The following is a 13,240-nucleotide window of genomic DNA, read 5'->3' on the forward strand; positions in this document are numbered from 1 at the left end:
TGATTTTATGTGACCTACCCAGCTTTCTCCTGTGTCTTGATGGAGAGCCCCTACAGCCCTTTGCTGTGCCCAGCTTTATTGCAGTACTTTGGATTCTCTTGGACTGCCTCCATTAGAAAAGTCACGTCTGACTTTGTGTTCAAAGACTCATATTTGTTTATAAAAATGTTGCATTCAAGTCAATATTCTGTAAGCGTGGCAATCCAGCCAGGATTTTCCTGTAACTTATTGGCATTATGTTCAATAGCATGATCCTGACAACAGATTTATTGCAATGTTTAACACTATGTCAGGTAACATCTCTCCTTTAGGTCAAATCCTGATTCATTTTAGTGCAATTAAATCGCACAGTCTGAAGGGCAAAATTCGCCCTTAGACAAGTATATTTCACCCTGTTGGCCCCTTGTGCCTTTTTCTTGAGGCTCAGCAAAGTTTGCACAGACACTTGCTTTCCCATTCACCTGGCTTACTGCCTGTATTTGCTGTTCCATTCAACCATGTATAGACGTGTCCGACTGCTCCCAGCACCGTGGGGTTTCTATACGTTGTAGGAGGAAGTCATGGACACTTCTTCAGTTGTATGACAACCAAACACACAACCCCACGACTAATATTTGGCTCTGTTTGGTTAAGATGAATGGCATCTTAAAAAGTTCCATCATGTACAGTAATCATTATAATCATGTGGACAGCCCCTTCCTTAGCTTCTTTAGTCATGACTTTTGCCCTTTCTTCTTGATTGATAAGTGACAGCTTTGCATTCTGGACCTTGAAATATATATTTACAGTAGTCTAAGAAATTTGTCCTTAATCAAAGGAGGCTTGACTTGCCAGCACATCTTTAGAATATTATTGAGTAACTCATTAAAATGTTAATAGCTTCTGTCAGGATTTATTGATCCTGATGTCAGCTTTTCTCAGAATAAGAAATAAAGCTGATTTTTATCTTATCTTCGGACCATGCTGAGTGATCAGTACTTAAATAGAATAATGAGAAGTGCTTGAGTTGAATAATCAGCATCTAGCACATGTATCAGTTCTGAATATAAACAGAGCCCTCCAGATATATGAATGTGTTTTATGTGTTGTGCGAAATAATATGTAATATAAGAAAAATGAAGAAGACACTTTATCTGGGTGATTTTGACAAATAATTTTTTTCTGCTGAGGCAAATAGAGGAAATACAGTCACATCAAGTATTTTCTCTTGGATGAAAATAGATTTTTTTGAACAGCTTAGTAAAATAAAAGTATGAGTGCCCTTGTTGTTCATCGCATCCTAAGTTATACAAGCTAAATAATGACCAAATTCTATTCCTCTGAATTTCTATAAGACAAACATTTGATACAGAATATTTTCTGCTGTTGTCATATTGTTTTGGTTATACGTGGAATTGAACAAAAGATTGACTGACATAGTGAAGGAGAGGGAGGGAAGGGTATTTGTTTTTCAAAGGCGGCTCTAATCTCAGAATCTTTCCCACCATGAGCAATGTTGTCCAACAAGAGTAAAACAGCAAATCCCATGCTGACCCTAGCAGAGGCAGGATTGTCAAGTGTCAAGATGAATGAAAGAAATAAGAGAGAAGAATCTGTCTTTTATATCTTGCTTTAAAATGATTAAGTCAACCTTCATCAGGATACTTCTTTTCAGTATGTCAACAAGTATTTTACTGCATGTTCAGGACTTGTAACAGATGGGTACAATGTTGTGATACTTTGCTAATTTGAAAGGCCCCTGAAGACAGTATGTAGAAATCTGTCCCTTAAAGGTTTATTTAAGGAGCAGCCTACAAGGCAATTCCCTCTGAGCCTGGTGTGTAAGAACCACTGTTTCCCTTGTAAATAAGCTGTCACCTTGTACCTGGAAGGTGATAGGCATTTACTGGCAAAAGGATTGGGACATTGCAAATGGGCTAAAAAGTTACCTGGCTGCATTTAAGCTGCAGTGTGGTCAGCCTGTGAAAAGGCTACATAATGTAAGTGTCTGCAGCAAAAAAGGGTCAGCCTTCTGATACAAGAGATTCTTTTCAATACTGTGCTCTTATAACTTTGAATTAAAAAAAATGGTGGGTTATTTAGTAGTTTATTTATAAGATGAGGGCAAGAGCAACTGCCAAGAGGGTGATGAATGCAGTAAAACTTTAAAAAATAGTAATTTTAAGACACCTGAGAGATGCTTCTTTCTAAATCAGAATGCTTTGTCTGGATATTAAGTAGAGTCTGCAGTCAAAGAGAATTTATGGGAGTTATAGTTATGAGTGATATTGTTATGGATTTGGTCAACTTACCTTTTCATCAGATTAGTCAATATAATAGGACTATGAAATCTGGCAAAACAACCAGATGTCATCACATGCTTAGTGAATTTTAACCTGGCACTTACAGTATTTGAGAATATAATGTGAAAAACCCTAAATGATGCCTAGTTTATGTGACTTGCGGTTCTGATTCTCATTAACACTTTTCTTGTGACAATTGCCAATAAATCCTGGAATTACTTGCATTCCTTTAAAAGGACAAAGGCAACAGCTGTGAAGATGCAGACAAGAAACCTTATTTAGCATATGGTAAACAGCATGCAGTTCTGAAAACTGGTTGAATCCTTAACGCAGCGTATCAATTGTTTGTGCATAAAGTACAATCTTAATAACATTCGTCCAGAGTGACACTTATACATTAAGGTCTTCAATATGCAAACACTTAAGGTTATGGGTAATTTTACATTTATGTGTAATCCTGTTCGATATGCAATATAAAGTTGCTCACGTATGTAAGTGACTTCAGGATCAAGGTCAGGGTTTATAGAGTGACTTGAGATTCCTCAGGATAAAAATGCCATCTAAATGTAAAGATACTGTTTGTTAGGCATTAGTGTTTTACAGACAGTAAATTTAATGGGCCTCATTTTCATTTACCTTTACAGTCAGATGAGGGATCTATTTTGGAAAAGTCACCACTGTGGGGGAAGAAAAACAATAGCCAGGAAATTGCTAATGTTAATGTGATGTAAAGTCAAGCAACCATTTCGAATCTCGTTTAAACTTTGATTCAGGAAGGGACTGAAACATGCGCTTAATTTTAATCATGTCAGCAGTCCCAGCAGTCAGTCAGACCACTTAAAATTAGGCGTATTCTGCCTGCACAGAAGCCTCAGTCAACAGAGTACAAAATACATTACCATTTCTTGTCCAAATTGCCTGTGCCCAGTTCTTAATGGATGGATGGTCTTCTCCCAAAACACAATGACAGAATAGATATTTAAAGGAGCAGGAAAACTTCTCTGCTGAAGTGAGTGAAATGAGATAGTGAGATTTCACTGAGGGGAGAGAGAGTCTCATCCTTTGAGAGGCACATATTTTACAGGGACTAAGACAGAAGCTCAGGTAAAATCCCTAATGAGGTGCTCTGAGGAATCAAGCGTAGGGCTCTTGATGGCTCATACTGGGTACCTATGCTCCTAACTTAACTATCTAGGCTAAACACCTAAAGTAAGAGGCCATGAACTCTTTCCAGAGAGGTTTATCTGTCTTCTGCTACCCCCTAGGGCATAGGGGTTGTGTCATATCATTCATCTGTGCCAGCAACAAATAATTGCATCAAAGAATTCATCACAACTGTGCAAAGCCAAAGGCTGCTTCAGAACCAGCTTCCTTTCAATGGCACTAGTCAAATTATCTGTATTATCCTTCATTTTAAGAATTAATCTTTCAAGGGAGCTACTTGAATGTCTACTTAAAACAATATCCCTTTGTATATTGAATTTAAAAATAAAGTGTACATTCTGGCTTTTTATAGCACATATTTATAAATAAGACATGGTCATGGTCACAGTCCATATTTTGCACTTTCATTTTTAAATGCTGTGTGATCTAGAATTTGATGGGGTTTGGGTTTTTTTCACAGAGATCAGAAGGAGCCATTTATGCTGTTTCTAAAGTAATGATGTGCCACTTAATGTCCTGCATAACCATGCATATATGTATTTGTATATGTGTGTATGTGTAGAGAAATTTTTGTATATTGTGAATATCTGTTTATCCTTCTGTCTTTAAAAAGGTTGCTCGCAACAGAAAGGATTTACACAATTCTTCAGGCGTCTGCATTCTTTTGAAGAACCCATTAAAATAAATTTACTTCTGACACTCAGGGACTTAAAGAACTAGTAGTGTGTTTTGGGGTCTTTTTTTAACTTTTTTTGGCTTAAAATTGGCAAGATGTATTTATTTAACTTATACATATTCTCCCAATGGGCAAGTAAGAGAGGACTGGGAAACAAGAGTGCTTTTGGAATTTTTTAAGCATCTTCCTGCATGATCCAGGACAATTTTGTAGATTTTAAGATCAGAAGGGATCATTACGATTTTCTCTTCTCTTTCGCAGAAATGTCTCTGGACCTCCAGCAGGATCCCGGCCACAGGATGCCACCCAATGTGACTTGTGTGCATTTAGCCTCATGGGAGTGGTATAAAATTTGAAGAGCTAGAAATAAGACTTGGGGCTTTTGAATCAACATGTTACGTATCTACACACCCAAGTTAATTTTAAAAGCCTCAAGTTACAGGAAATGTATCATATTCCTTAGTAAAAATTGTCTTATTCCTAGGTCAAACTCTACATCACCTAGCTGGATACCATGGGCCTTCAGTATGACGGACAAGTAGCCTTCCTGGGACGATACTTTGTCACAGCCCATTTCCAGCAGAGAAATGGGGAAACTAAGGGACTCCAGGAATTCAGTTATTATTCCTAGCCTTGGGTCTGCTGCATGTCTGTGACCCCAGCCTCATGCTTTTTTTCTCAACAAGGACTTTCAAAATCACATGTAAAATCTCCTGTACTTGTAGGAAACATATTCAATTGAAATTTAATGGGGTACAAAATATAACATGCATGAATGCAGGACTATTTTAGACCACATTATTTTCCACTGTTCCCAGGCTTTCATAGAAAAGGTTTGCTCTCTTAATTCACAGTTTACAATATCTTTTGAAAGATCTGGTTAGAAGCAGTTATAACGTTTCTTCGGGATGTTATTGATGTAGGAGCTTGGTCCAGTGTCCTTATCAGCACTGCAGAAGTTTCTACCCCTGCCAGCTGCCAAGGTCAGGAAGGTCCATGGAAATGGACTAAAAAGCTCCACAGTTTAAATTCTAAAATAAATCTCTACCTTCATTTTGTAATTTACTTATCTTGATCCTTATGAGGATCTGTACACAAATCTTACTCATGTAAGGCTTAAGCAACAACTTGTGGCTTAAGCAACAACACAAAAAAATGCTGCTGATAAATATTCAGCTGACTATGGCAGGGCCCATGTGGCTTGGTAATCATTCACTCCTTAAACTCAACTTCACAGCCAACAAATTAATTTTAAAAGAGTTCTTAAAAATAGTTTACCAGTAAAGACCATGAGCATTGAAATTTCATGGAATATAATTAGAGATGTAAAAATATTCCACAACAAAAATATTGCAAGGAATATTTTTTTTATTCCATCTTCTTTAGCTAAAATTTGCTTCCAAAGATTCCACTTTCTGTCTAGTCCAAAAAGTTGGATTTTAAGTGATTTCCCAACAGCAACAATGTGTCTAAAGGGGCAGCAGGAAGGAGACCTTCTTGGGGAGAACAAACAGCTTGATAAAAGAAGGCATTTCTCTTTAGAGGGGGACAATTCCTAGGGTATATGGGGGGTGAACATTTACACTGTAAAAATTGCTGGAAAAGCCTATGAAACACAACCAGATCTCCTCTAGCAAAGATGCTATCACTGACTTGGACAGAGGGCAGAGCGTCATATGTTTTCTGTCCCTGAAAACACTTGAGAATTTGTGCCCATGACCTTGAGTATCTCAGACCAAATCACTGAGGCAGACCGTTACTGATTCTTTCATAACAGGATGTCCCATCCCTGGAAACATTCAAGGTCAGGTTGGACGGGGCTTTGAGCAACGTGGTCTAGTTGAAGATGTCCCTGCTCATTGCAGGGGCATAAGGCTAGATGACCTTGAAAGGTCCTTCCAACCCAAACTATTCTATGATTCTATGATTTTATGATGTGTCACTAATAACAACACCGCATGATCCATCCAAGCCACTCGTTCATACACAAGTAATCTAACCATTTCTAACAGTAAGCAGTTATTTCTAAATACATTTCTCTTTCTCTTCTGGTTGCATAGATGAGGGAGGGGGTAAAAACATGCTCCGTTGGATGCTTACAGCAACCAAGCAGACAAAATGGATGCTAGGAAAAGCTGATTGGTTTATTTTACCCACTATCCCATAAAAAGTGGTAATTGACATTTTAATGCATGACATGTTGCATTCTTTCATAACGCTACAGTAATTGAATACACATGAAACTGTAGTGCACTGGGTGACCCTGGAGTGTGCCACACACCTGGAAGCAGTGAAGTTCAATTAATGTGTCATCGCTACTAATAACAGCTACTAGTGAGAACCTCCAGCCAGTTGCTACACCAGAGGAAACAGTAATCCTTGTATTTAGAAAGATAGTATACAGTAAACACCAAGGATCCATTGTTTACATGCAGAGCTGCTTTGGATCAACAGTTAAAATCTTGTTCTTTTACTAACTTGCTTTTTCACTAAATTGCACAATTTAATTTACTCCTGCACTGCATTTGTCTAGCTTTGTGTGCAAAAATTTGCAGATACTAAAATAAAATCAGCTGAGAGCCATTAGTAGACTAAATCAAATAGTACTGAGACAAAGGTTCATGCAATAAAAAGAGGACATAAATCACACACTTGTGCAGAAAAAGCTATGGTAAAATGGCCTTAAGGATTTGATTTAATCTGTCAGACCCCAGGAAACTTAGAGTTAAGAGTTGAAACTCCTTCTTTAACTTGCCCTATTGTTAAAATCAAGTTATCAAAAGTCCTACATTATTCATATGCATATATGAATGTGCATACACAAACAGTCTGAATATTTTCTTCATTTAGTTTACAAAAATTAGAGGACTTCAAAACTGAAAGAGTACATCTGTGGTGGACCAGAACAGAGGCAGGCAGGGTTGAAGTTCTCCTTTTTAATATTTCAGTATCAGGTCTGATGTCACTAAATAGTAAACATCAGGCTCTTGAGACAAGTTATGTGTCCTAGGTGCTGAATCTAAGAAATTATTAAAGCTTTTAACTAAAAGCTCATAGGGAAGCAAAGATCATTCCAGTATGGCCTGGTTCCACAACAACTCTGTCCTCGCTAGGATTACGGAGTAGGATATCAAGTTACAAACATTACATCATTTGAAAAAGCCTCCACTGACTGAAAGCCATGTTAATACTGAAGACCATGATGTTGATTCATGAGGAGTTTAGCCTCTTCACAGGAATCCTGTTTGCAGTATCAGGCCTGTGCATTTTTACTGGTGTTGAGACAAATCTCAGAGGAGTTGTAGTTTCTGGTTCAGTAATCTCCAGAGATAAAACATCTTATTGAAAATGGGGTTGAACTTCTGCATAGCTTCACTCCTCTTACAGCAGCTATCATCACCACATCTATTTTATTTCTCCAATCATGCTGTTCTCTCATCTCAGATTTGGCTAAGATTTATCTGTCAGGTTTATCTCCCCTAAATTCATTTCAGCTCTCTAGCTGATTCTCTCAGGCATTCATGAGAAATAATATTGCCTGTGTTCTTCGTGCTCCTATTTCCCCTCATTTTGCTTTTATATGTCTCGGTTTAAAGTTTGTTCTACTGACCTGCCTGAAATCCCATGTGTTTATGGAATCAGAGTACAAACTTCCTCAGTGATGGGTCTCTAATAGTCAGTAAAGCACAGAGTAGGCAGTTGGGAGAATATTTATCTCGTATTAATTGCACAAATATTCAGCTCAGTCTAAGATCCCTTCTGGTTTTTTTGAACTATCTAGTCCACACTGCATGTGTTCAGAGCATTAGAGACATCGGTGTAATCAATCCCACTGTGAGTATTTGCACTGTCCAATGCTTGCAATCTATTCAGGGTAAACAGTTGTCTGCCAATCCCCACTGCAGGAAGGTTTCCCAAGATATGCTAATAGCATGTCTCCAGTGCTGGAGAAACCCTGAAGAAGAGAAACCTTGGAAAAAAATAATTACAGAAAATGCTCTGAGTTCAGAAGGGAGGAAAGAGGAGAAAAGCACATTCAGAATTTGACTTTTATATTGGGTACCAGGAAGTGAAGAAATAAAAGCCTTTCTGAAACCATTCAAGTGATAAAAGGAGTGTTTGAAGACAACAGTATGTACCAGTTTCTGTTGACAGAGGGAATCTGCTGTTTTCTCCTCTCAGAAAAGAAGTACATTGCATTTCTGGAAATGCAAGAAAATTCTACACAGGTTTTGGGGGAAGGAGGGGTGGAGAGGAGGTGTCTTTCTTTCCATTGCAGCATGGTGGCCACCATCTGGGAGATTTAAGCCCAAGAATCTAATTTGGCTGAGGTTGGCTGTATGGATGTTTATATGAGAATAGATGATCTCAGGAATGTTCAGAAACTCCTAATAAGTAACACCAGAAAGCAGTGGAATAATTTCATATATTGCTCCATAGCAATGCGAAAAAAGATCTCTCTTGGGTTTTTTAGATAGGAAAATATCAAAAAAATTACTTTGGCGACTTAAAGTTAGGTGTTGCAGCTCCTCATAAATAATCCAAATCTTAGCATCATTTCCAAACTCAGTGTTAGCTACCTAAACTGCTGTGGGAATGGGTTCTTCCAAAGAAAATGCATTAAAAAGTTGAGCAGTGAAACATGTAAGCTAGCCACAGGGAGATGCTAAGTGAGTGGGCTGGTTCTTACAGCCTTCGTTCCACCTCAGACATCTTCCTCATCATGAGGTTCCCTGACTGGGATTTTCTTCTAACTTTTTCATTTGGTTTGTTTGTTTGTTTGTGTTCTGGTTTCAGCTGGGATAGAGTTAATTTTCTTTCTAGTAGCTGGTAGTGTTATGTCTTGGATTCAGTATGAGAAAAATGCTGATAACACACTGATGTTTTCAGTTGTTGCTAAGTAGTGGTTATACTAAGTCAAGGATTTTTCAGCCTCTCATGCCCAGCCAGCAAGAAGGCTGGAGGGGCACAAGAAGTTGGGAGGGGACACAGCCAGAAGAGCTGACCCAAACTGGCCAAAGGGATATTCCATACCATTTGATGTCATGCCCAGTATATATACTGGGGGGAGTTGGCCTGGGGGGGATCACTGCTCGGGATCTAACTGGGCATCAGTCAGCAAGTGGTGAGCAATTGCATTGTGCATCACTTGTTTTGTATATTCTAATCCTATTATTAGTATTGTCATTTTATTATTGTTATTATTATCATTATTAGTTTCTTCCTTTCTGTTCTATTAACTGTTCTTATCTCAACCCACAAGTTTTACATTTTTACTTTTGATTCTCTCCCCCATCCCACTGGGTGGGGGCAGGGAGCGAGTGAGTGGCTGCATGGTGCTTAGCTGCCAGCTGGGGTTAAACCACAACAGTTTGTTTGTTTGATTGGGTTTGGGGGTTTAAGAGAAAAAGCAAAAGAAAACATTGTTTAAGCTCTAAGACTGGAGGCAGAACATCAGTTTTCCTCATCTTCCTGTCATACCACAGAGTGGTCCAGAATTCATGAAATAAGGGGAAAGCTCAATTGCCTTTGCGGAAGTTCAAACTTTTATCTCCATCTTTTCAACAACATCAGGATATAAATGGGGCTGAGACTCGCCGTCTCGCCTGTTCACACTGGGCTGCTCTGCCTGGAAAAACTAAGGAAAGGAAAAAAAAAAATGTGATTCTAGCCCGCTTGGCAGGGCGGGTGGCTGGGAGAAGGGAGTCCTGCATCTCATCCTATTCCAAAGACTTGTAATTCATTTCTGTGCAATGTCTGTTCCCAAATAATACACATTTAAAACAAACATATAAAAAACCCTTTGAAAAGACATCAAAGGTTTGTCCCTTCCCCAGTAAATCTTGATTCTTCTATGCACAATGAAGTCAAGTCAGTAGGAGAGTACCCCCCACACACACTCAAGTGGACAATGGTCTGACACCTCGAACATACTCTTCATAGACAAGTGTACTGGGTTTGCATGGCAAGGTTTTGGTAGCGGGGGGGCCACAGGGGTAGTTTCCATGAGAAGATGCCAGAAGCTTCCCCTATGTCTCATAGAGCCAATGTCAGCCAGCTCCAAGACGAACCCGCTGCTGGCCAAGGCCAAGCCCATCAGCAACAGTGGTAGTGCCTCTGGGATAACACATTTAAAAAGGGAGAAAAAAACTGTGTGGAACAACAGCAGCAAAGAAAGGAGGGAGAATATGTGAGAGAAACACTCTGCAGACCCCCAGGTCAGTGAAGAAGGAGGGGGAGGACGTGCTCCAGGCATTGGAGCAGAGATTCCCCTGCAGCCCGTGGGGAAGGCCATGGTGAATCAGGCTGTCCCCCTGCAGTCCATGGAGGTCCACGGTGGAGCAGATATCCACCTGCAGCCTGGGGAGGACCCCACGCCGGAGCAGGTGGATGCCCGAAGAAGGCTGTTACCCTGTGGAAGCCCGCGCTGGAGCAGGGTCCTGGCAGGACCTGTGGAGAGAGGAGCCCACGCTGGAGCAGGTTTTCTGGCAGGACTTGTGATCCTGCGGGGGACCCACGCTGGAGCAGTCTGTGCCTGAAGGACTGCAGCCTGTGGGAGGGACCCACACCAGGGAAGTTTGTGAAGAACTGCAGCCCATGGGAAGGACCCACGTTGGAGAAGTTCATGGAGGACTGTCTCCTGTGGGAGGGACCCCACGCTGGAGCAGGGGAAGAGTGTGAGGAGTCCTCCCCCTGAGGAGGAAGGAGCGGCAGAGACAACATGTGATGAACTGACCATAAACCCCCATTCCCCACCCCCCTGTGCTGCTGGAGGGGACAAGGTAGGGCACTCAGGAGTAAAGGCTAGGAAGAAGGGAGCAGGGGGGAAAGATGCTTTAAGTTTTAGTTTTTATTTCTCATTATCCTACTCTGATTTGATTGGTAATAAATTAAATTATTTTTTCCCCAAGTTAAGTCTGTTTTGCCTGTGACAGTAATTGCTGAGTGATCTCCCTGCCCTTATCTCTACCCACGAGACTTTCATTATATTTTCTCTCCCCTGTCCAGTTGAGGAGGAGGAGAAATAGAGTGGCTTGGTGGGCACCTGTTGCCCAGGCAGGGTCAACCCACCACAACACTGTGGTTGAATACCTTTGGACAAAGATGGGAATTGAGTCTGGATATTCACCATCATATCTGACTGATCTATCTTGTGTATAAAATGAGGACATCTTCTCCTGGATGGAGAGGAGGAAGCTTTCAGCACATTTTCACGATGTATTTATTGACTGTATTAGGCACAGATCAAAGAAGAGAAGCAGATAAATACTTGCTTCCTAGGTCTGCATTAGGTACCATGCTAGCTCTGTCCATGCTGAGGCTGATGCACAACTGGGGGTGTGTTTGGGCATATGAAATGGTGAAAATTGGGCTTTAGATATATCAGTAATTAGCCAGCAACTGAGTAGAAGTGCTCAGCATTCCCATTTTAGACTTCTGCATCTGCATTCTTCCTGAGTCCCTTTCTGGATCTGGCCTTGAGCTCCAAAACTAAGAGCACATTCAAATGGCATCCAGTGACTGAAGTGTCTAATTCTTTGGAATTGGTGGGTCTTGGGGATCAAATTTCAGGATCAGTGTCTAAAGGTCAAACAGATCATTTTAGAGGGCAGTATCTTCTAAGTATCTTTCTGATGTTAACAGAGACTGAACTTAGGTCATCTTTGTTCAGTTAAGATTGAACATATCCCAAGTTCCTGTAATAAAAGCATGGAAACCTTGATAATACGAACCTTGACAAAAGGAAGAAGGCATGCGAAGTTATAGCCAAAGCTGGAAACAATAATGAGAAATAGCAGCAAGTTCCTGTACTGAGAGTATCTCCACTTTCAGATACATTTGCTGACTGACTAGCAGTTCAGCTACAAAACCTGCTGGTGTGAGTTTGTTGAGGGGTGAGTTACCAATACAAGCAAATGCCTTGTGTGCCCACGCAACGTTTTTGAAATGTTTCATTGGCAATTACTATCCAAATGGCATAACTTTTTAATCTCACTGCTACTGGGGAAGCTCATGGTGACCAGAAGAAAACAACTGTCTGTTTTTGTATTGGAAAGCCATGAGCAGAGGCGAGGAACACCTCTTGTGTTCTGCCTTTGGTGAGGTCAGCTCACGTGGACTCATAACACACTCACAAAGCCCTGACTCTGCAAGGATGAAGTTTGGGAGACTTGCAACCCATTTCAAACAAGACACCATGGTATGAGGCCGTTCTCTGCTCTACCTTGTGAACCGAAAGGGATCATGTCCATTGAAACCACCCCACCAGTTGCCCAAGAGCTGAGCTTGTGAATCCTTGCTTTTCCCATGCCCCTGCTAGACATTCCCAATCAGCTTGACCACACTATCAAGGAGACAGACCCCCTTTTCCCACACTTCGCAGTGGCGTGTCATGCCTTGCTGAGGCTGCACTGCTGTGAGTATTCCATGCTGGTTTAAGCTAATGGCTTGGAGAGTTGGCTGATACACGTTCATTTGTAGGCTGAGGTCTTAAGTTCACAAAAGTGACCTTCACTAGAACCTCTGCTTCCCTTCTCCATCCCCTCTATCTTGCAATAATCTCCCAGTCCAATGTGAATAGATTATTCTTGACTTAAATTTCTCTGCCCGTGCATGCTAAAATACCTATTTAGAAATAAGTTATTATATGTGTTACAAAGCATTCAATGGACAAATGCAAAAATATTGAATCAGGAAGTTACAACAAATCAAAGGTACGGTAGTTAACGAAAGCATATACATTTGCTTATGCATGTGCTTAGAACATAGTAAAACATCACATAATTATGTATAAATAACATTTTTCATTCATCATTTCTGAATCATGACTGAACTATTTATAAACTTTACCATAAAGTATTACCAAAGTTCTTCTGACAGCCATTATATAATATATTGAATGCCGAGCAGCATAAAATACCACCAAAAAACAGAGAGATATTTTTGCATCAGAATTCCTCTATTCCTCACAGATCCATTACTCATCTCCACTAGATTAGTCACACTATTCATATAAGCTGAGGGCCACTGAGAAAACAAGTTCAAGTCACTGAACATAACATTAAAAGTAAATAAAAATACTTGCATTGATTTTCATACTGTTCAAAGGATTTCAGAC

The sequence above is a fragment of the Aquila chrysaetos genome, chromosome 7 (assembly GCF_900496995.4).
Source record: "Aquila chrysaetos chrysaetos chromosome 7, bAquChr1.4, whole genome shotgun sequence".
NCBI classification, from domain to species: Eukaryota; Metazoa; Chordata; class Aves; order Accipitriformes; family Accipitridae; genus Aquila; species Aquila chrysaetos.